Source organism: Lepidochelys olivacea, assembly GCF_965140295.1.
Source record: "Lepidochelys olivacea isolate rLepOli2 genome assembly, chromosome: 5".
NCBI classification, from domain to species: Eukaryota; Metazoa; Chordata; order Testudines; family Cheloniidae; genus Lepidochelys; species Lepidochelys olivacea.
In genome coordinates this window covers 84,406,777-84,429,672 of record NC_140415.1, presented here as the reverse complement: position 1 = coordinate 84,429,672, position 22,896 = coordinate 84,406,777, and the positions used below count along the sequence as shown (strand labels likewise).

Sequence of the window (22,896 nt, the reverse complement as noted above, 5' to 3'; positions counted from 1 at the left end):
CATAGCATGGGTTCGATAAATGAGGCATCTCTTTTGCTCATTTGATGATTCATCTAAGAAAAACATCAGTGGGAGAAGTTATTAAGATACTTAAGAGTCAAATGTCAAGTAACACTTCAAACGTTTTAAAAAGAGCAGTTAACTTCAGATTATATAAAAACGTAAAAGGTGCTATCTGCACAAACCTCTTGTTAAACTAAGACTCACAACTAAGTAAAAAGCTGGACACTACATGGTTGTATGCATCAAAATGACTGGAATCGCCATGTTCTAATGAACTTCTCCAATTACCTGCAATAAAGTTGAAGGCAGTCAAAATTCTTACCTCAATTCCCTCAAGAAATAATTTGATAAAATAAAGGCAAACTCGTTCCTTTATATATATTTTTTCCTGTATAGGCAGATTATTGATAAAACATAGGCAAAACTTTGTACCAGAAATAAGTAACAGTCACTTTGAACATACAGACATGACTTATGAGTTTTAAAAAAAAAATGAAAGGAACCCAAACATATTCACTTATATACAAGCAACAAAAATGACTGCAGAATATCATGTAATTATTCAGCATTTATGTTTACACACAAACACACACACAGAGCTACGTGAAAAAAATCAGAAAATAACCTAAAGTTTACAGCTGCTGTATAAGACAAAAAAAAGATGCTAAAAATAAAATGGCCTGGCACTGCAGTTCTTGCATATTCAAAATTTGCATTGATATGAACAGAAGTCTGAGTACGGAACAATAACATATTTGAGTCCTTAACTGGACTAAATCCCCTTCCAGGAATGGGTATACAAAATGGGCAAAGTAGAATAAAATAATGACAGAGTTCCATAGCATGTAATAGTTGAGTTGAGACATATCCTATCCCAGTCACACCGTCACAACTCAAGTCCTAACGGGCAACAGAAGAGTTGAATTCCTTTATCAGTATCCAATTTTACTCTCTTTACCAATTACCGTTTCATGGGACAAAAGGTCAGAGGAATTGTTCTCCAGTCATATTAACTTATTAAACAACTCCATAAACAAAAGAAGCAATGTATATACCTTCTTATGTTGCTAAAGCAAGGCCTTTAAGGGGATTACAAATGACCTTATTGATCTGAGTCATGAAAAAGTGATCTTGGTGTACTCATAATTTATGGTCAAACTTAATTCATTTGGAAAGGTTCTTTGTGGCTTTAGTTTAGCACATAAAATTAAATCTCCTACTTTATTAAATTTTGATCTGCATGTTTTTTGTTGATTTAAAGCAAAAGGAGCCATGATAGGCTAGCTATTAATAGAGCTCCAGCATGCTATTACTAATCAAGTCACTAATCAAAGAGGACTTAAATGCATGTATTCATTTTGCTACTCATTAAAAGACACAGACTCAACATCAACACCAAGGCCTAAGCTACATAGTTTTTGCACCATGTAATTATATTGATATAAAACCTAAAATTGTTAGATTGGTGTAACAACATGTAGAATAAGTTATATTTATTTAAAGTATCAATGATAGGCAGGGTCTGTAGGGTCTAGACCCAAGGATGCCCCAAGATCTATGGGATTTCCCCCTTGATAAACAGTTCCTATTTTACATTAAAGAGGAACTACACTGATGCAGTGAGGTTAAATAAAGCCTGATATTAGCTTTACCTACCTTCCTAAGTCTGATATTTTCTCCCCTTGACTTCATTGAATTTATAGCTACATAGCTACACTGTACACTACACACTAGTATAGAAACACGACAGCGAACATACTGAAAAATATTACAGGATACGCTGCTGATGTCCAACATTCAATACAAATACTTTCATCACCAATAAACTTTCCTTTGTAAAGATCCTGAACCAATAGCATAATGATTTTACTCTTTTTCAAAATGATATTTGGAAGGGGAGATGAAGTTAGAGGCCCAGGCAAGCTATAACAGAGCAAAGAGCCAATGATGAAGCAGAGATTTGCATATGCAGCCAGTCTAGCAGCATGAACTCAGGGTGAACTATCATTAAGTGCAGATAACCCAATCAGAATGTAGGCATATTCACTGAAATAAACTGGGACTGTAAATCTGATTGACAAAAAATTAGGACCTTCTGAGGGGAATACTCATGGAGTAAGGTATTCAATTGGTGCACTTCTCTCTCTCCAGTATTCACTTGTGGCACATAACAAGCTGGTCATCTATGGTTTCATTTTGGTTGTGGGGTTCAGTGTGTTGGTGGCTTGTGATATATAGGCAGTCACACTAGATGTCCTGGTGGTCTCTTCTGGCCTTTAAGTCTGTGAACATGAATAAAGGTGGCAGAATCTAGCCCAGAGGTGGGCAAACTACGGCCTGGGGGCCGCATCTGGCCCCCCAGACATTTTAATCCAGCCCTTGAGCTCCCATCAGGGTCCGGGGCTTGGCCTGCTCCGGTGCTCCAGTCGGGGAGTGGGGTCTGGGGCTTGCCCCACTCTGCACGGCTCCCAGAAGCAGCGGCATGTCCCCCCTCTGGTTCCTATGCATAGGGGCAGCCACGGGGCTCCGTATGCTGCCTGCGCCCCAAGCGCCGCGCCTGCAGCTCCCATTGGCTGTGCAGGCAGCACACAGAGCCACCTGGGTACGCCTCCGTGTAGGAGCCGGAGGCGAGACATACCGCTGCTTCTGGAAGCTGCTTGAGGTAAACTGCTGCCCAGAGCCTGCATCCCCCCCCTTCCCATGCCCCAACTTCCTGTCCCAGCCCTGATCCCCCTCCCGCCCTCCGAACAACCTTGGTTCCAGCCTGGAGCTGGAAGCCCAAGGCTGCGCCCCAAGCCCTCATCCCCAGCCCCACCCCAGAGCCCGTACCCCCAGCCAGAACCCTAATCCCCACCCCAACCCCACACCCTAACCCCCAGTTTTGTAAGCATTCATGGCCTGTCATACAATTTCCATACCCAGATGTGGCCCACAGGCCAAAAAATTTGCCCACCCCGATCTAGCCCATCATTTTATTTCAGAGTTTTTTATTTTGTACTATTAAATATTATACAGGTTTTGATCTTGATTACACATAGGATTTGTGCCTGTGAGATTTAAAAAAAAACATACTACACTCCATACTTAAAAACAAGAGTTCATCAAAACTCAAGAAGAAAAACAAATTAGAGTCCCACTAGAAACTCCTGTATTAATTCCTCTGTTCTACGCTGTTGATGGTCTATACAAGTAAGCTTTTAAGACAGGTGGAAAAAACTCTGCATTGATTGTGTGACTGACAAATCTCTTTTCACTTTATATTTCATGTAGTAGTTTGAAAGTGTGCTTCTTGATATTAAACTTGTGGGTGGTTGTTGCTACAGTTAAGAATGTGTTTACATTTTATTGTAAATAAGAAAAAGGTTTTGTCACAGATATTATTAGTAAAAGTCATGGACAGGTCACTGACAACAAAAATTCACAGAAGCCTGGTGACCTTTCCCTGACCTTCACTACAAATATCCCTGACAAAATGGGGAAGCGGATTCAGCACCCACTGCTTCTGGGGATTCTGGGGGTCCATCCCCCCCCCACCACTGAACTGAGGGGGAGCTCCAGGGTACCCCTGTTCATGGGCACTGGGCTGCTGTGAGGTCCCCTCACCTGCCACTGTGGCTGGGCAGCTGCAGGGTCCTCCCACCAGGGCAGTGGCTGAGAGCTGCCAGGGGGTGGGTGGTAGGGGGATGGCTGGGAGCTCCAGCCCTGGGGCAGAAAATGTCAGGGAGTTCAATGGAAGTCACAGATTCCATGACTTCTGTGACATAATCATAGCCTTAATTATGAACACAGTTTCCTGCCCTCTCCCCCCGGCCCCCCGCCTCAGAGGTTTAAATCCAGGCCATTTTAACTCACATCAAGCTGAAGCTTGTCAGGAGATCCGGGTGCAATACCCAGCTTTCACACTGACTTCCTGTGTGACCATGGACAAGTCAGCAAATCTCTCTGTGCCTCATTTCCCCATCGGTAAAATTGAGATACTTCCTTACTTCTGCTCTTTGTCTGTCTTGTCTATTTATATTGTAAGCTCTTAGGGACAGCGACCATCTCTTATGATGTGTTTGTATAGTGGCTAACACTGAGTCCTACACATGGTAGGGGCCCCAAAGTGCTTCTAGTATAAAAATAATAAATAATCACAATAGTCAAAATATTCCATAAAATGGGCCACTAATTCCCAGTAGGAGTTGTAATACTTCATATTTCGTAAACATTAACGTTTTTCAGCAAGGTGGAAGAGGTAGCGGACAAGGTTATATAACTGAAGACCAATTTCAGTTGCAATTCCCAAGTGCAGAGAATGTCTCAAAATCCTCAAATGAAAACCAAATTAAGAACATACTTAGTGGTGGTGTCAGAAGTTGCTCCACAATAGCAACCATCAGGGCCGTCCCTTGGGGTTGCGGGGCCCAGGGCAGAAGTGACGGATTCATCTTTTTTGGGACCAACAACAATGGTCAATTGCACTGGGCCTCAAAAGCGCGGGGCCCGGAGCAGCCGCCCCAATTCGCCCTACCCAAAGGACAGCTCTGGCTACCACAAAGATGTAAATATATCAGAAATCAAAGAATAGGTGACTTTTACTTGAACTAAGCAAGAGTGTTCTTTGCTGCATAAATAAAGTACTTAAATACAAAAGGAAGAGAATCTGACAAAGAAGATCTATTAGTGCTCTTTGCCAGGTTTCCTATTCCTGTGAACAGAAGGAAGCCTGGTCTAGCATACATTGGTGAAACTGATTTAAGACCTGGGATCAGAACTGTTGAACAAAGAACAGGACCACCTATGTATCGGTCTGATTTAACTCCCAAAGACATCAATCGGAACTGGATCAAGTGCTATTTGAGCACAAAGTCTGGACACATTCCTGCCAGTAGTCTGCCGTGTAAATCAGATTTATCGTCCTATAAGAGTGGGTAACCATATGACTGACTGAATAAACTGAGGGAAAGTGCCTGGGTTTTGTGACACATCATGATTATTTTTCTTAAAATGGATCGCCAGATACAACTAATCACTAGGCACAACCACCCATATCCCAGTCACTGACAATTCCTATCAACATACTGCTTTATATTCATAATGGGACCAATCCATCTCTTAAAATCAATCCCTTTATATCAAGTTATAACTTCAGGGGTTTTTTTATATCTATGTATTATCATGGGCTATATCCCTACAGCACCTCAGTACCTCCCTCATCCCCAACATCCCTCTCTGGCTGACTCTTTGGAGTGTAGGGTGCAGTCTCCTGGGTGTAAGTCCTAGGGCTGCAATTCCCTCACTTCAAGGCATAACCTCAGTCCAAGACGAAAACAAGGGCAAACAAAATAATCCTGCAGCCCACAACATGGGACAGGATAGCTGTGCTGTTCCTCATAACGCAGCCTCTCTGAAGGGCATTCCTATCCCCCTTTGTGTCTAATAGCCCCAGGCTGAGCACCCTGGCTCTAATGAAAAGGAAGCAAAGCAAAGATAAGATAACCCCTCTACCTCTCTGGTGGAACCAGGTAGCAGAGGCTTGTCAGCAGCTTGCTGGGCAGGCAGCCCTGCTCTAGGGGGCTATGTAAATTTGCTTCCCTCCAAGTACTGCCCTCCACTGGGCTTAGACTCTCTCTTTTAAGGATCTGCCCCTCTCCAGGTGCCACAGAGGCACCAAGTTGGGGCTCATTGTGCTCAGAGGAGCTCTAACTCCTTTCTGACCAGGGTGGGAACCTATCCCACTACATAACCTGCCCCTCAAGATGGAATTCTGGTTCCCCTCACCCCCCCCCCATATTCATTCCCTCATTTCCCATAAAAAGACGTTTGTATTGTTGTGTTTTGCTCTGTCACAATGTTGCACCCTAAAACTATAGCGCTGAAGAACTAAGTGCCATTGCATAATTCAGGAATATGTTCCTTTCATTGTGTTTAGCCAACGGAATAGGCATGGTCTGTAATGAAGGAAAAGGGGTTACCAAGTAAATAATACCTAAGGGACTCTATGGTTCATTTGACTGAGAGTGCCTCCTTTTCAATCACAGAGTAGGCCATCTCCTTGGGGAACACCTTCCTATTTAGATACAAAACTAATGAATGCTCAGCATTCATCTCCTGCAACAGTACCACACCAGGCCTACCTCTGAGGCATCCATCTGTAAAATAACTCCTTCGAGAAATTTGGATTGAAAAGACAATGAGGCGTCCTTGTGGCACCTTAGAGACTAACAAATTTATTTGGGCATAAGCTTTTGTGGGAGATAAACCACTTCATCAGATGCATGCAGTGGAAAATACAGTAAGCAGGTATAAATATACAGCACATGAAAAGATGGAAGTTGCCTTACCAAGTGTGGGGTCAGTGCTAATGAGGTCAATTCAATTAGGGTGGAAGTGGCCCATTCCCAACAGTTGACAAGAAGGGGTGAATATCAACAGAGGGAAAATTACTTTTTTTAGTGACCCAGCCATTCCTAGTCTTTATTCAGGCCTAATTTGATGGTGCCAAGTTTGCAAAATTAACTCCAAAGTTCTGCAGTTTCTGGTTGAAGTCTCTTTTGGAAGTTTTTTTGTTGAAGAATGGCGACTTTTAAGTCTGTTATTGAGTGTTCAGGGAGATTGAAGTGCTCTCCGACTGGTTTTTAAATGTTACAATTCTTGACGTCTGATTTGTGTGCATTTATTTTTTTGCGTAGAGACTGTCAGGTTTGGCCAATGTACGTGGCAGAGGGGTATTGCTGGCACGTGATGGCATATCTCACACTGGTGGATGTGCAGGTGAACGAGCCTCTGATAGTATGGCTGATGTGATTAGGCCCTATGATGGTGTCCCCTGAATAGATATGTGGACATAGTTGGCAACGGGCTTTGTTGCAAGGATAGGTTCCTGGGTTAGTGGTTCTGTTGTGGTGTGTGGTCCCTGATGAGTATTTGCTTCAGGTTGGGGGGCTGTCTGTAGGCAAGGACTGGCCTGTCTCCCAAGATCTGTGAGAGTGATGGGTCGTCCTTCAGGATAGGTTGTAGATCCTTGATGATGCGTTGGGGAGGTTTTAGTTGGGGGCTGAAGGTGATGGCTAGTGGCGTTCTGTTACTTTCTTTGTTGGGCCTGTCCTGTAGTAGGTGACTTCTGGGTACTCTTCTGGCTCCGTCAATCTGTTTCTTCACTTCAGCAGGTGGGTATTGTAGTTGTAAGAAAGCTTGATAGAGATCTTGTAGGTGTTTGTCTCTGTTTGAGGGGTTGGAGCAAATGCAGTTGTATCGTAGAGCTTGGCTGTAGACAATGGATCGTGTGGTGTGATCTGGGTGAAAGCTGGAGGCATGTAGGTAGGAATAGCTGTCAGTAGGTTTCCGGTATCGGGTGGTGTTTATGTGATCATCGCTTATTAGCACCATAGTGTCCAGGAAGTGGATCTCTTGTGTGGACTGGTCCAGGCTGAGGTTGATGGTGGGATGGAAATTGTTGAAATCATGGTGGAATTCTTCAAGGGCCTCCTTCCCATGGGTCCAGATGATGAAGATGTCATCAATGTAGCACAAGTAGAGTAGGGACATTAGGGGACGAGAGCTGAGGAAGCTTTGTTCTAAGTTAGAGATAAAAATGTTGGCATACTGTGGGGCCATGCGGGTACCCATAGCAGTGCCACTGACTTGAAGGTATAAATTGTCCCCAAATCTGAAATGGTTATGGGTGAGGACAAAGTCACAAAGCTCAGACACCAGGTTTGCCGTGACATTATCGGGGGTACTGTTCCTGATTGAAAAGGATTCACTCCTGGCAAAACCAGTTCTTCAAGGGGCTATAGGGCCTTTTTCACAGTGGTAGCTCCAGTGGATCTTCCTCAAACTACAGCCTTTTATTAGGTAGCTAGGAGAGTCGCCATGGTGGTGAAACCAGGGACAGATCGCTGTAATAGGCAGGCAACTGAAGGATGTGTCTTATCTGTTTTTTTTTTTGTTTTAAGAATGGGATGTGCTGACAATGCCTGCACTTTGCTAACTAGTGGCCTAAAGTGGCTTCTTCCTATATATAACCGAGGCAGGTAACTTCTTTATTTGCCAATTTCCATTTGGCCAGATTGGCTGAGAGACCCGTTTCAACCAAGGACTGGAGAACAGTTTGTACCTGTTGCATGTGATCACCACAGTTGGCACTATATATAGCTTTATTGTCCAAATATGCAGTGACATAGTGCTGAGGAGGCCTGAGCACCACTGAACGTTGAAACATTGTGGTTGTTCAAATGTAAGCCAAAGAGCATTGACCTGTAATGAAAGAGATAAAAGGTTCAGAAGGCTGTGTTTTCTTACAATGTGGGTGACAAAGGGATCTGCACTTTTGTAAGATCTGAAGTACTGATATATTTGGCAGCCCCTAGCCACTCCAATGGGTCATCCAGTTGTGGCATCGAGTACGCCTCACACTTAGATGTCATATTAACTTTTTGGAAGCATGCAGAAGCATATTGAGCCATTGGTTTTGGGTGAAATACAATGGGACTTTGTCAGTCATTTCAGGACTCCTCAACTACTCCTTGATCCAGGATAGTCTATAACTCCTCACAGACTGTCTTCCACATCTTCCAAGGTAGGGGGCTGAGGATTACCTCCAGCTTGTCTTGAAGCAATAGTATACAAATTGGCTCTTGACAGCTACAGAGAACACACTGGGGAAGGAGCAATGAGATATAAAACTTGGGCTCTTTGTTCTGGTGGAAGTTCACCCACCCATCTGCACTTGTGCTGACTCTTGGTGAACGGGTGCTTGAGCACCTTACCTGCCAGAGCTGGAGTTAATATCATCCCCTCTCTGGTTTTGCAAGGCTTGAGCAGATTTCACATGGTACAACTTAGTTTCTTTCCACCTCCCAGACAAATAGATCTCACTTTCTACAAGGCAAAAGTGATGGATCTCTTCAAAAAGTCCTTGCCATCTGTGAGCAATCTGAGTTCCAGTCTGCTCCTCCCGCTGTAAGCACTGCTAGCAATGGTCCTTAGTTTTTGTGCTACCACTCATCGCCAGGCTCTCGGGACACATTTCCAAGCAGAAGCACAGCTAGTGGTATATCTGATACTGAGAAAGTCCAGAACGGCAGCCTTCACCAGTGTAGAATCCTGCAGAGACACAGGACCAAGCCCCTGCCTGGAGTGGGCCAGCAAAGAAGGGCCAGCACAAGGGCTCAGTACTCTGGAAGACACGGCCACCCACTCAAAAGAAGTCAGAAAGAGAGGTCAGCATGAGGCCCCAGATTAGTCAGCTTCATGGGTACTGATGGGAGTACAGGCCCTGGGCTCACAGCTCCAGCCATTGGATCCTGGGCTGCCTCGGCCAGATGTAGCCTCATCAGTAACTGCTGTACCTGGTTTTGTTACAGGTCTTTTGGCTAGGTCACCATCTCATGCAGCAGCTATTGGGTCACTTGGTGCTATTCTTGAGTGGCCCACAGTTGCAACAGTTGCTGCTGGCACTGCTCTACTGGGTTGCCTGTTATCGCTGGCTCTCTCAGCCACTTGAACTCTGGATCTATGCTGTTTAGGTTCTTTCATGCATGGGCTTTCAATCTGCCTTTGATTTACTCTTGCATGAGGAACGGAAAGTGAATGCCTGCATTCTCCAGCATATGTCACAGGCTGTCCCTCTCTAGAGGGACTCTCTCATCCCCAACATCTCTCTCTGGCTGTAGGTGTTGCTCTAGCCTTCACGACACGACTGCAACCCAAGACAAAAGAGGGCAAACAAAATAATTCAGTGCCCACAAAACAGTCTTGGCACACCCTGCTGCTCTTTGCAAAGCAAGAATCATCACACTGAAATAAATCAATGAGGGCTTACATAAATGTTCTGGTTCCATGTGGTCCCCACCTGTGGCTGCTGCCAAACCCTTCAGGAGGATTCCACAGAGCTGTCATCAAGATGATAGGGTCAACATTGCACACATCAGTAAATTGTAGGGCTGTCAAGTGATTAAAAAAATTAATGATGATTAACCGCTCTGTTAATAATAGAATACCATTTATTTAAATATTTTGGGATGTTTTCTACATTTTCAAATATATCGATTTCAATCATAACAGAATACAAAGTGTACAGTGCTCACTTTATATTTATTTTGGATTACAAATATGTGCACTGTAAAAAACAAAGGAAATAGTATTTTTCAATTCACCTCACACAAACACTGTAGTGCAATCTCTATCATGAAAGTGCAACTTACAAATGTAGAATTATGTACAAAAAATAACTGAATTCAAAAATAAAACAATGTAAAACTTTAGAGTGTACAACTCCAATCAGTCCTACTTTGTGTTCAGCCAATCACTCAAACAAGTTTGCTTACATTTGCAAGAGATAATACTGCCTGCTTCTTGTTCACAATGTCACCTGAAAGTGAGACTGTTGTAGTGACATGGCACTATTGTAGCTGGCATTGCAAGATATTTACATGCCAGATGTGCTAAAGATTCATGTGTCCCTTCATGCTTCAACCACCATTCCAGAGGACATGTGTCCATGCGGATGATGGGTTCTGCTCGATAACAATCCAAAGCAGTGCAGACCAATGCATGTTCATTTTCATCATCTGAGTCAGATGCCACCAGCAGACTGTTTTTCTTCTTTTTTGGTGGTTTGGATTCTCTAGTATCTGTATCAGAGCATTTCTCTTTTAAGACTTCTGAAAGCATCCTCCACACCTCACCCCTCTCAGATTTTGGAAGACACTTCAGATTCTTAAACCTTGGGTTGAGTGCTGTAGCTATCTTTAGAAATCTCGCATTGGTACCTTCTTTGTGTTTTGTCAAATCTACAGCTAAAGTTAAAATGTTCTTAAAATGAACGTGCTGAGTCATCATCTGAAACTACGATAATATGGAATATATGGCAGGATGCAGGTAAAATAGAGCAGGAGACATACAATTCTTCCCCAAGGAGTTCAGTCACAAATTTAATTATCGCATTTTTTTTTTAACAAGCGTCATCAGCATGGAAGCACGTCCCCTGGAATGGTGGCCTCAGCACAAAGGGGCATACGAATGTTTAGCATATCTGGCTCAAAAATACCTTGCAATACCGGCTACAAAAGTTCCATGTGAATGCCTGTTCTCACTTATGGGTGACACTGTAAATAAGAAGTGGGCGGCATTATCTCTGGTAAACAAACTTGTTTGACTTGGCAATTGGCTGAACAAGAAGCAGGACTGAGTGGACTTGTAGGCGCTAAAGTTTTGCATTGTTTTGTTTTTGAGTGCAGTTATGTAACAAAAAACCCCTACAATTGTAAATTACACTTTCACAGTAAAGACATTGCACTACAGTACTCATATGAGGTTAATTGAAAAATACTGTCTTTAGTTTATCATTTTTACAGTGCAAGTATTTGTAATCAAATAATATAAAGTGAGCACTATACACTTTGATCTGTGTTGTAACTGAAATAAATATATTTGAAAATTTATCCAAAAATATTTAATAGATTCCAATTGGTATTCTATTGTTTAACAATGTGATTAAAACTGCAATTAATCAAGATTAATTTTTTTAATCACGCTTAATTTGAGTTAATCGCGTGACTGTTAACTGTGATTAAATCGACAGCCCTAGTAAATTGCCATAGGTATGCCTGGGTGGGGGAGAGAAGGGAAAGAATGCCCCGGGGAGTGCAGAGCCCTGCAAATCTGCCTTATATCCAAGGATATCCGCATCTGCAGACTATGTTTGCGAATCATGAATCGAATGCAGATACAGATGTATCGACCCAGGGCTCTAGAGATCTGGTCATTCCCTTAGGTCCCTCCTATCCTCTGTCTCTATAGCCACAATGTCATTGTGTATCCACAGAAAGGTTTCTACAAGATTGATGCAGGAAGAAGACATGATTCCACCAAGCTTCTGCTGCATTTGGATCTCCTCCATGTGAAGTCGCAGAGGGGAGTATAGCACCTGCATGTTAAGGATTGAACAGCGAAATGAACTCTGGTTTGGTAGACCCTTAATGTCACTTGAATGTAGTCCATTTAGCATTTAATATACTTCTACCTGTTTCTTATTTTTCCTGAATTAACTTCGTCTTTTCTTCAAGGTGGAAAAGACTTCTTCCATAAATCTGTGCAGCTCTTAGAGGAGAAACCTCATGCTACAGACTTGAGTTCGGGGTTTATTTTGCACATCAGGTGTTATTGCTTTGAAAAACATTGCTGTATTATAAATAAAAACAGAACATTAACCAGACTAATGAAAATAGGGGGGCTAAAAAGAAAGTTAACACATCTGTGAAAAAAAATCCTATGATGTAATTCAAAAATCCAAGATCCCCACTATTAATGATTTCGAAACATGCCAGTTAAAACCAATAACTAACTTTAATTCTATGTCCCTGCTCACAAATGTAATAGCACATGGGCAGTTTACGATTACTTGTGTGGTCACAATCTCAGACTAACCGGCGGTACATACTGTGGTGCTCCTGTACAAATTCTGGACTTATGCCATAGAATATGAACCATGCTCTGTTTAACAAAAATTCCCTGAACCAGAGACACATTACACCTTACCCTTTTGTCTCTAAAGGAAAACTCTTAACTTTACCCATGTTGTCATTTTTTACAGTCTCATCCAAAAGACTATATTCACCATAGCCAAAATATTCAAACCTGGATGTTTAAAATTAGGCTTTAAAATGTCAGTCACTTAAAGAAAAGGGGCCTGATTTTCTGAAGTCTAGATCAACCCCAGATTCCACTAAAGTATATTGCAGGTGCTTTGTACTTTCAGAAAAAATCAGTCCACTTTCACTTTGTTACTTTAATATGGATTAAAGCATTTATTTTAAGCACCTAGGTTTGAAATGTTTGGCTCCTATTTCTTTAGCCAGAAGAGGATCAAACTTTTAAAGTTCATGTTCTAATTTCTGAAGCATATTTCTGGACTGAAATAGTTTTTCAAAATTACCTTTAATGTTATTAAATTTTTACATATTGGCAAATACTGTATGTAAAGAAATGTAATTTAATGGATACTTGTTTTCCTGATTCTTTTTTTCCCTAATTTCATCTTGTTAGGAAATATTTACTAAAAACAGACTTTTCTAAGATGAAGATTTATTACTAATAATGTAGTGAAGTGCTATATTCTGTTTACAAGAAGATATAGCTTAATGCATTTTGTGGAATTCTTTGCTGCCAGATGTTGCCCTAGTCAAACCTTGTACCCAGCAGAGGAAACATAACGGTGAAATCTTGCCTGTTGGCAAAGTGACAAAATATACATACACTAAATGTCGACTCTCTATAGTTTACATCACTCACACCCTCCGTCTACAAGGACGTACAAATTACAGCTGTTGAAGTTTTTGCATAACCTAAACTTTCAGCTCCAGAGAACTCTTAGTTGTCTAAATTTATTTATATTCTCGGTAATGGAGTGGTTCATTATTTATACTAGTTGTTTAAACAGTAACAGGGTTGTTTTAGGGATTGTGCATTTGTGTAGACATGGGGTATAACTTTTTATGCATCTAAAGAAAATCAAGTTTCAGTAATCATAATAAGTTAACCTAAATCTGAACACTCAAAGTAGTAGAAATTTTCCCCTAAATTGTTTAACAAGTGTTTTTTAGCAAGGAAATTGTATATGGATTAAATCTTTGCTAGCTCTGTAGCATCACTGTTTAGATTTATCATTGTTAAAAACTAAAATGCAGTGCTTTTTATTTATAGCTTTTACTTAGAGTAGCCTTTATTTTATTTTTTTTCATGTGTAATGTTAATTATATGTTAGCAACTACTCTGTGGAAATGTGGTATCAGAGAGTTATTACCTATGTAATAAATAATCCCCTACCTGAACCCAACCCAAATCCAAGTTTGGCACTCTACAAATATTCAAAGATATGGATGGGTGAACCTTGTTGAATTGGAAGAGTTTCAAGGCTCAAACTCATTTGCGGGGCGGGTGGGGGCGGTGTTTGCAGCATTCATTGCAGTAGCTGGAATACACACATCTTTTAGCCACCAGTGTTTTAAATCCATATTTCTTTTCAAGGCTGATACCATTAAAATATTTAGTCATGATTTGTAGTTAAACAGAAATCTATGCTAAGTATTAACAAGATATAAATGATGCCTCAAAATGTAGGTTGGCATAAGCAGGCATACTGTGTGCATAAGCAGGCATACTGTGTGTGCATATCCCCTTCCCACCATTTTATTATTATTTTTTCCCTCTGCTGTTTCCCTCATACACTGCCTTTCAAGCAGAGTGGAAACCCAATAATGTAGGAATGAGTGTTTCATATTTGAAACCTATAATGTTTAGCGGGTTCAAGATAAGTAAAAATTAGTTTGCTCATACCCCAAGAAAACTTTCTTAATCTACTCTTCAAGAATTCTAAAACATATCAACATATTCTGGATCTCATATCCCAGACCTTAAATCCACCTAACAAAGATGTTACAGAATTCATATTAAAACATGGCAGTGACCATGTACCAGTACAAAGGTGAGTGTTTATGACCTTAGTGAGATGGGATTTCCATTTCCTTTAATGAGTCAAGACATCAGAGCAGCACTCAACTCACTCTTCTACAGAAGCTCCCCCTGGGACAATACATCTGTTTTACGGGAAGCAAAGCTAAGTAGTAGTGCAGAATGGGGGAGGGGAGCTGCCTAAGAAATATTTGGGCAATGAGGCTCTTTGGGGTGGCCAATCTTTTTCAGGACACTTGTTTACGAAAGGAGAAAACACAGATCATACAGTGATGAAAATTCTCACCTAACTGAGAAGGCCTCTGTGGCTCATAGTACTCCCTGTTCTATGTAAGCAGTACCTCATCATCAGTTAACTTTTTGCTCTCAATAGCCACTCCAACAATGGCACATATCAATGTTAATTACTTCTTTTTTAACTATCGTTAGCCTGATCTAAGTGTCAGTTGATTCACTCTGTACATTTCCCACTGCCAGAATGATGACCTGAGCTGATGGAATGGAGAGTTTTCTCACAACAGCATGGCCTTTGATATGATGGAGACTTGTCCTTCATGCCTGGCTTATAATCACATACCATTTAGTTTTGGCTAGGAAAGAGTGCCAACTAGGCCAGAAGTGGTGCATGGCATTTTGGAGCTTATGGTGTCATTCTGCCATTCACTCTTTCCTACCCACTATAAACGCATGTATCTCCTCCAACTGATACACCTAAACTCTCCACATTTGGTATGTATGGTCAAATATACTTAACCCAAGCAGTTCAACAATATGAAGATTTAAAAAAACCAACTACGTTGGAAAGCTCTTTGGAGGTGTAAGACAATGGGGGGGGGAGAGAAAGATATACTTCAGTAAGCTAAATTAGTTAAGACTTACATATGCTGGATATATGATGCACAAGTGCTCAAGCAAATTACTAGCAGATGTTTCATACCCTGAAATGCTTTGATTTATTTTTCTATCATTTGCAGTATTGAAGGAGAAGCTGATACAGCAGACTATATAATCTTGCATAACCAAAAACAATGAGTTTATTTTTAGAAGAAAGCATTATCAAAGTATCTAGTTTGCCTCTGAACAAATATATTTTATACATACATCTACTGCTAGGTTTGGAATTCTTAGAGAATGAAATGGAGAGTTGCTCTTTGATACTGTGAATTAGACTATGTTCTCACGACTTTTAAAACAAAAGATGAGTTGGTATCTAAACTATATTTCTCAGATTCCTAAAATTTAGGGTTCCACTTGCTGAACTCTTACAAAAATGCACCCCAAAAAAAGTAACGCACACAGTGTGGTTCTTTGAGGTTTATGAGTCTGAAGTCAACTGACCTGGTTCTTTACCTCATGCAGTAGAGGCTTACACTTTTAAATCCAGAGTGTGATGGGTTCCCCCTGGGGTGCCAACTGGAACTGGGGTACCGCTGAGCATTCTGACCCACCAACCTGGGCTCCCTCTCACTCTGTGATGCTGTGACAAACTGCAGACATGCTCCTGGTCTTACACTTCCACCAGCATACACACAGGTAGAGAAACACCCAGCTGCAGTTACATGCAGCTCTCTCTCTCTGACCAGCCACTGCATATGAACCAACAATAGCAAGGCTAAAGCCAACGTAACTCTCAGCTCCCCAGGCACGCACCCTCTCTGGAGCATAAACCCCAAATTATACTATCTTGCGCTGCACAGGGAACTGTACAGTATAAGCTCAGAGTTCGCCCACCCCAGCCCCCCACCCATGTGGAGAGAAATATGCAACAGCCTCTCTGAGCTAAGATTCCCATGCACTTCATTCAAAACTCACTGGTTTAGATTAAAACAAAATAAAATCTATCTTTTGTAGTTAATAAATTGAAGAGATAGCAAACACATCAAAGCAGATTACCTAGCAAATAAACAAAAATGCAAACTGAGTTTAATATACTAGATAGATTGGATATGAATTAGCAGGTTCTCATTGATGGTACAGGCAGACTTGTAGATTCTTAAGGCACAAGTTGCATTAACTTTACAGCTTGGGTTTCTGAGGTCTTTCATACATAAGTTAGAAATCCCTTTAGCCTGGGTCCAGCACTTCCCCCAGTTCAGTCTTTGTTCCTCAGGTGTCTCCAGGAGTCTTCTTGTGTGGAGAGTGAAGAACAACAGATGATGTCACTCCCTGCCTTATATAGCTTTAGCATATGGTGGGAACCCTTTGTTTCAAAACTTGATTCCCAGACCAGTTTGTGGAAAAATACTGACATCCCAAGTTGGAGTCCAGAATCATGTGGCTTGATCACATGACCTTGCAGTGTTATAACAGCCATTGCTTACAGGCTGGCCAAAACACCCACAGGAAGATTAAGATATTCCACAGTCCATTGTCTTTGCTGATGGGCTATCAGCATTGTCTGGCTTCTTCAGTGTTGTACCAGAAAGGCTAGTTGTGGGTGTCACCCAGAGTAAGCACAATTGAAATACAGATACATAGTCAATATTCCTAACTTTATATACAAGAATGATACATGCATACATGTAGGAGAGTCATATTCAGCAAATCGTAACTTTTTCAATGACACCTCACATGACTTATCTTGTACAAAATGTGTCATAATTATGCCATAATCATATCATAATAATACTATGACAAATATGGGGTGCAGTATCACACAGAGGACCTGGGTTCACTCCCCCTAGAGGACCCAACCAGGGATGTCATTACACAAACTATAGGAAACAAGAACATTATGAGTAGGAGCAGGGTAATAAAAAAAAGTAAGTGTTGGCTAACTTTTTAGCCAGTTTTCAAAAAGGCAATGAAGTCCATATATGCAACTGGCAAAGAGTCTTCTCAAAGACAGTTTCCATAGAGATTTGCCTCTAATATCCACCAGGAATTATATACGACTCACTGTCTTATAATTTCCACTTGCCTGAATTCTTCCACAAGGAGAATAATGGGGCCCCTGCCCTATTTCCTGCAGATGAAATGAATAGTGGCTCAGGGTACAAAAGGTGTAAGAGGAGCCACTCTGGAGGGTCTGGCTAGCTGTGAAGGTACAATGACTGGGAACTAAATGCCAGAAGAGCATGGACGACAACTATGTGTGTGGTAGAGCCCAATGTTAATGCAGTAATACAAAACTCTTTTTAGTCCATTTTGCCTAATAGTAGATTGAGGCAGCAAATAGAAGGTCCAATTGTGTGATGGAGCTAAGAAATCAAATTATAAATTTAGACATTTAATTTCCTACTTAAAATAGGCCAACCAATCTTAATAATCCCATATTACATACACTACTACATGTGGGTAAATAAGTTATAGCCCCTTTGTCATTTATTATAACAGTATAGTGCAAGTTATTTTCCTCTGAAGAATAGTTTTATAACAATTAGCAGTGCATTTTACCTCAGTAGCAATGTATTACAAAGCATTTTCATTCGTTAATATGATTTGTCATTTCAAAAGTGAAACTTTAAGGCAACTGGAATACGACATGAAGCTACAAAGCAGTACTTGAAACAGAACATTAAACGTTTAAGGAAAAATGTGTATATTTTAATACAGAATGAGGTACTAAATCAACTAAAACCTACTTCTGTCAGACTAGTGATGAATTATGGGATTTTCACTAATCCTCAGCTAAACAAAGTGAATACTGTTCTTGATGCAGAAATTGCCTGTTAAATCATACACAGCATAGTTCTGATATTGCTGGAAAATATGACATTACCTTGATTGTCAGACAGCCTTCTAGAAACACGCAATTTTCCAGCTGCCCGCTGTATAAGCATACAAATTAAAAGAAAAATTATGTGATAGAAGGTATAAACACATAAAACACTACCTAGCAATGTAGATGTTTAAAAGAGCTTTCTATACTCATGATCAAGGGAGAAAAACGCCTTTAAAATGTACTAAGAAAGCAGTAAAAGGAAATAGATGTAGTTGGAATTATTTTGTCTAAGAAAATGAAGCCCTGTCATCCTTCACCAACGAAAAGGCTCTGAAGGTACTCCGTGCCTGTGTCAGTTTGTTACAGACAAGAGGTAGAATACTGCATGTTTGGTTTCATGTCTGCATTACAAAGATAATCCACATCCACGCTTGGTGGTGAGACTCTAACATTGCAATTCATGACAAAACTATATTTGTGTGTAATGCACTGGATTATGGAATCATGAATAAAACATATTTGTTTCAAAGAAATACCCCGTGAGTAAATGCAACATATGTAGGGCTCTACACTGCAAACTGAAGATTAGCCAAGGCAGGATTTGCAAATGGAGTCTTTCCAGTTTAAGCATTTTATTTTAATGTTTGTCAAGTACTTCTGGTTAAAAATTTAATAAGTGTAAATGGCAGATCAACAGAATTAGATTATATCAGTCTCCCTTCCTAACAGACACATAATATTATGCTTTTGTTGAATAGGAAAATTTATCCATGCTTTCCTCAAACATTTCTTTTCTTCAGGTACTCAGGTCCACAGATCCCACAGTGGATCTTCAACCAGCCTGAAGTTTGGAAGCACAGACCTGTTACAGTCTTTGGAAATGGCTTAGCCCTTTAATATTTCACAGTAAGAAAGTCTTTGTTCAAGGAAAAGAAGTAAACAAAGTTTATTTGCAGCTCATCCTTTAAATATCTTCACCCAAGAGTTATGGATGATGCAGCAATGGAAGCAGAGCTAGATTAACCAGTTCCAGAACTGGCTTGCAGATGCTTTGAGGATTCTGGCTTCTAGTCCTAAAGTCTGTATCTCAAGCAGGCAGCCTCAGTAAATCCACCAATGCTATCTGGTCCTGTAGGTATAGTCCTCTTTCCCTTAAAAGTGGAGATGATGACTTTCCCCCCCCCGTGCAGTATACCATAGTGGTGCAACCGCACTGTTCTGGAGCCAAAAAAAAGCACTAACTCACTTTTTCCTGTTACACAAGCAACTTATGTTACCTTTTTACAAAACTGATCTCCTTGTCTTCTGCTACTTGATGCTAAATTCTCATGTTTTCTTGTTTTGATGTTTGCTGGGATACATTATGTAATTTTTTTTCCCATCGAGTTTAAGGGTGACCTGCACACTGCAGGCCACAGAACCTCACCCACCCAAGCCTTTAAAGACCCCTAACTTCTGGCTGAGTTACTGAAGTTCTCAAATCATGATCTAAAGACTTCAAGTTACTGAGAATCCACCATTTACACTAGTTTAGACCTGCATGTGACCCATGACCCATGCTGCAAAAGAAGGTGAAAAACCCCCTGGGTCTCTGCCAGTCTAACCCGTGGGAAAATTCCTTCCTAACCCCAAATATCGCGATCCACCTCCAATCAGCCTCTGGCCTTAGGTGTTTCACATAAAGTCTCCTCATCTTCAGTGAGCATCTTCAAAACATTTTGAGATGAGGTTTAATTACCATGCAAATGGAAGAAAGTCCTAATACAGAAAACTAAACATTAACATTGTGACGTTGCACTCTATATCATTTTATGAAAATATGCTAATGAGTATGAATATAATGCAACTGGAATATGCTTCATGCAAAAGGTCTCTTGTAAGGTATCATTACAAAGCTTATAATCTACTGAGTATGGTCATCCTATTTGTATAAATGTATCACTCTTATCTGAAACTAGAAATATGAAATATAACTGAGGGCCTATTGTAACTATCCAAAAGTGTGGGCCATTAATGGTGGTTGGGAAACTAGATGGCTCCCATCAGCCAGGACAATTGACTGTGGATGGCTGTTTGTAGAAAGGCCTTCTTGTGAGTCAGGCTGGGAGGAATGAAGGCTTGGGTCTCACAGGACATGTGACCATGTCACCTGGTACTGAAATCCATCTTAAACCTGGTACTTTTCCATTGTGGAGGGGACTCAGAGAGACAAAGGATTCCCGCCTTGTGCCAAGGCCATATAAGGGGGTGGAACAGAAAAAAGGAGGCAGCCATCATAAGAAATCCCCTAGCTACCTGAGCTGGAACAAGGGTTGTACCAGGGGAAAGGACTGTACCCAGACTAGGAAGATGTCCAGTCTGTAAAAGAAACTTATTGAAACATCTATGAGGGTGAGATTTTATCTGAATTCAGTTTTATGACTGTATTAGGCTTAGATTTGCATGTTTCATTTTATTTTTGCTTGGTAATTCACTTTGTTCTGTCTTTTACTACTTGGAACCACTTAAATCCTACTTTCTGTATTTAATAAAATCACTTTTTACTTAATCATTTTTTTACTTATATAAGCTTTATACAGGGTAAAACAGGTTTATTTAGGGTTTGGACCCCATTGGGACTTGGGCATCTGAATGTTAAAGACAGGAACACTTCTGTAAGCTGCTTCCAGTTAAACCTACAGCTGTTAGGGAACGTGATTCAGACCTGGGTCTGGATTTGCAGCAGGCTAGCGGGTCTGGCTCAAACCAGGCAGGACACTGAAGTCCTAAGCTGACAGGGCAGGAAAGCAGGAGCAGAAGTAGTCTTGGCACATCAGGTGGCAGTCCCAAGGGGGTTTCTGTGATCCAACCCGGCACAAACATTACCATGATTAATATAGTAGATACAGTTCATATTATACAGGCTCATCATTGACTGTGACAGTTACATATGCATTCTTATTATTACTTTAACTTCTATTTTATTTATCCTGGTGAAACTAAACGTCTGTGGTACCCACTGACTTTTTGACTAGGTCCTGGTCTACACACAAAGGGGCATCCATTTAACAAAAAGCGTGAAGCTGCACTGATTTAGTTAAATTACTGCACCTTTAGGCTGGTTTTTACACAGGTTTTTTAGGGTATGTCTACACTGACAGAGATATAGCGCCGGCAGTTACCGCGCCGCGCAGAGCGCACTGAAGAGAAACCGCTGTTGCGTGTTCACACTGTCAGCTGCCTGCACAAGAGCATGTTCACACTTGCGGCACTTGCAGTGGTATTCGGAGCAGTGCACTCTGGGCAGCTATCCCACAGAACATCTCTTCCTCTTCTGCTGCTAAGAGTTACAGGAAGATGGAGGGGGTTGCAGGGCATCCTGGGTCCTGCCCCAATGCCCAGTGATGCATTGCTTTGCATCCCAGCAATCCCTGTGCTTCCATCCACATTTGGCGCCATCTTTCAACCATTTGTGTACTGCACGCTCTGCCTCTTCAGTCTGCAGGAATAGATCCCGCACTGTTGATCAATATGCTGCTCACTCTCACTAACACGTCACAAGTGGCAATGGAGTTATTCCTTAAACTACAAAGGCCAGAGGAGTTCAACATTGATGTCACCACGTGTAGTAGCTATGACACGAGATTGCTTGTGGCATTCACGGAGGTGCTGACCATAGCAGAATGCCACTTTTGGGCTCGGGAAACAAGCACTGAGTGGTGGGATCACATCGTCTTGTACGCCCGGGATGATGAACAGTGGCTGCAGAACTTTCGGACGAGGAAAGCCACATTCATGGGACTGTGTGATGAACTTGCCCAGCCCTGCAGCACAAGGACACGAGAACGAGAGCTGTCCTGCCGTTAGAGAAGCACATGGCGATTGCACTGTGGAAGCTGGCTACTCCAGACTGCTACTGATCAGGCGCTAACCAGTTTGGAGTGGGAAAGTCAACTATTGGACTCATGTTGACGGAAGTATGCAGGGCCATTAATCATATCCTGCTCTGAAAGACCATGACTCTGGCAACATGCATGACATTATGGATGGCTTTGCACAAATAGGCTTCACTAACTGCAGAGGGGCGATAGATAGCACGTACACTCCAATTCTGGCACCAGACCACCTAGCCACCAAGTACGTTAACTGGAAGAGGTATTTCTTTATGGTTCTCCAGGCGCTTCTGGATCACTGTGGGCGTTTCATGGACATTAATGCAGGCTGGTCCAGAAAGATGCATGACGCACACATCTTTTGGAACACTGGCCTGTTCCGGTAGCTGCGAACAAGGACTTTCTTCCTAGACCAGAAGATCACCGTAGGGGAAGTCGAAATACCCACTGTGATCCTGGGAGACCCTGCCTACCCCTTAATGCCGTAGCTTATGAAGCCATATACTGGGCACATTGACAGCAGCAAGGAGCAGTTCAACAACAGGCTGAGCAAGTGCAGAATGATTGTTGAGTGTGCTTTTGGCCGTTTAAAGACCCGCTAGCACTGCCTATATGGGAGGCTGGACCTGGCTGATGACAATATTCCTATGCTTATAGCCGCATGTTGTACACTCCGTAATATTTGTGAAGGGAAGGGTGAAAGTTTCACTCAGGGCTGGACAGCTGAGGCTCCGCCTGAAGGCTGAATTTGAACAGCCAGAGACCAGGGCTATTAGAGGGGTGCAGCACGGGGCCATAAGGATCAAGGATCCCTTGAGGCAGCAATTTGAAGCTGAAAGCCACTAGTATTTGTTGCTATGCTCAGAAGTGCAGTGCTTGTAATACTAGGAGGTGATTGTG

At 41.6% G+C, this 22,896-nt stretch overlaps 1 protein-coding gene across 4 annotated transcripts in view; it reads right to left on the bottom strand.

Moving 5' to 3' along the window:
• ROR2 (receptor tyrosine kinase like orphan receptor 2) overlaps positions 1–22,896 on the bottom strand; it is a 238,973-nt gene that overhangs the window by 87,101 nt on the left and 128,976 nt on the right. The window contains exon 1 of one of the 4 annotated variants that reach the window (XM_084629278.1): positions 18,182–18,192. The exons of the other annotated variants lie outside the window; for them this stretch is intronic. The gene's annotated coding sequence lies outside the window, so the exon portion shown is untranslated. Of the gene's footprint in view, positions 1–18,181; positions 18,193–22,896 lie in introns of those variants that run through there. 4 annotated transcript variants of the gene reach the window in all.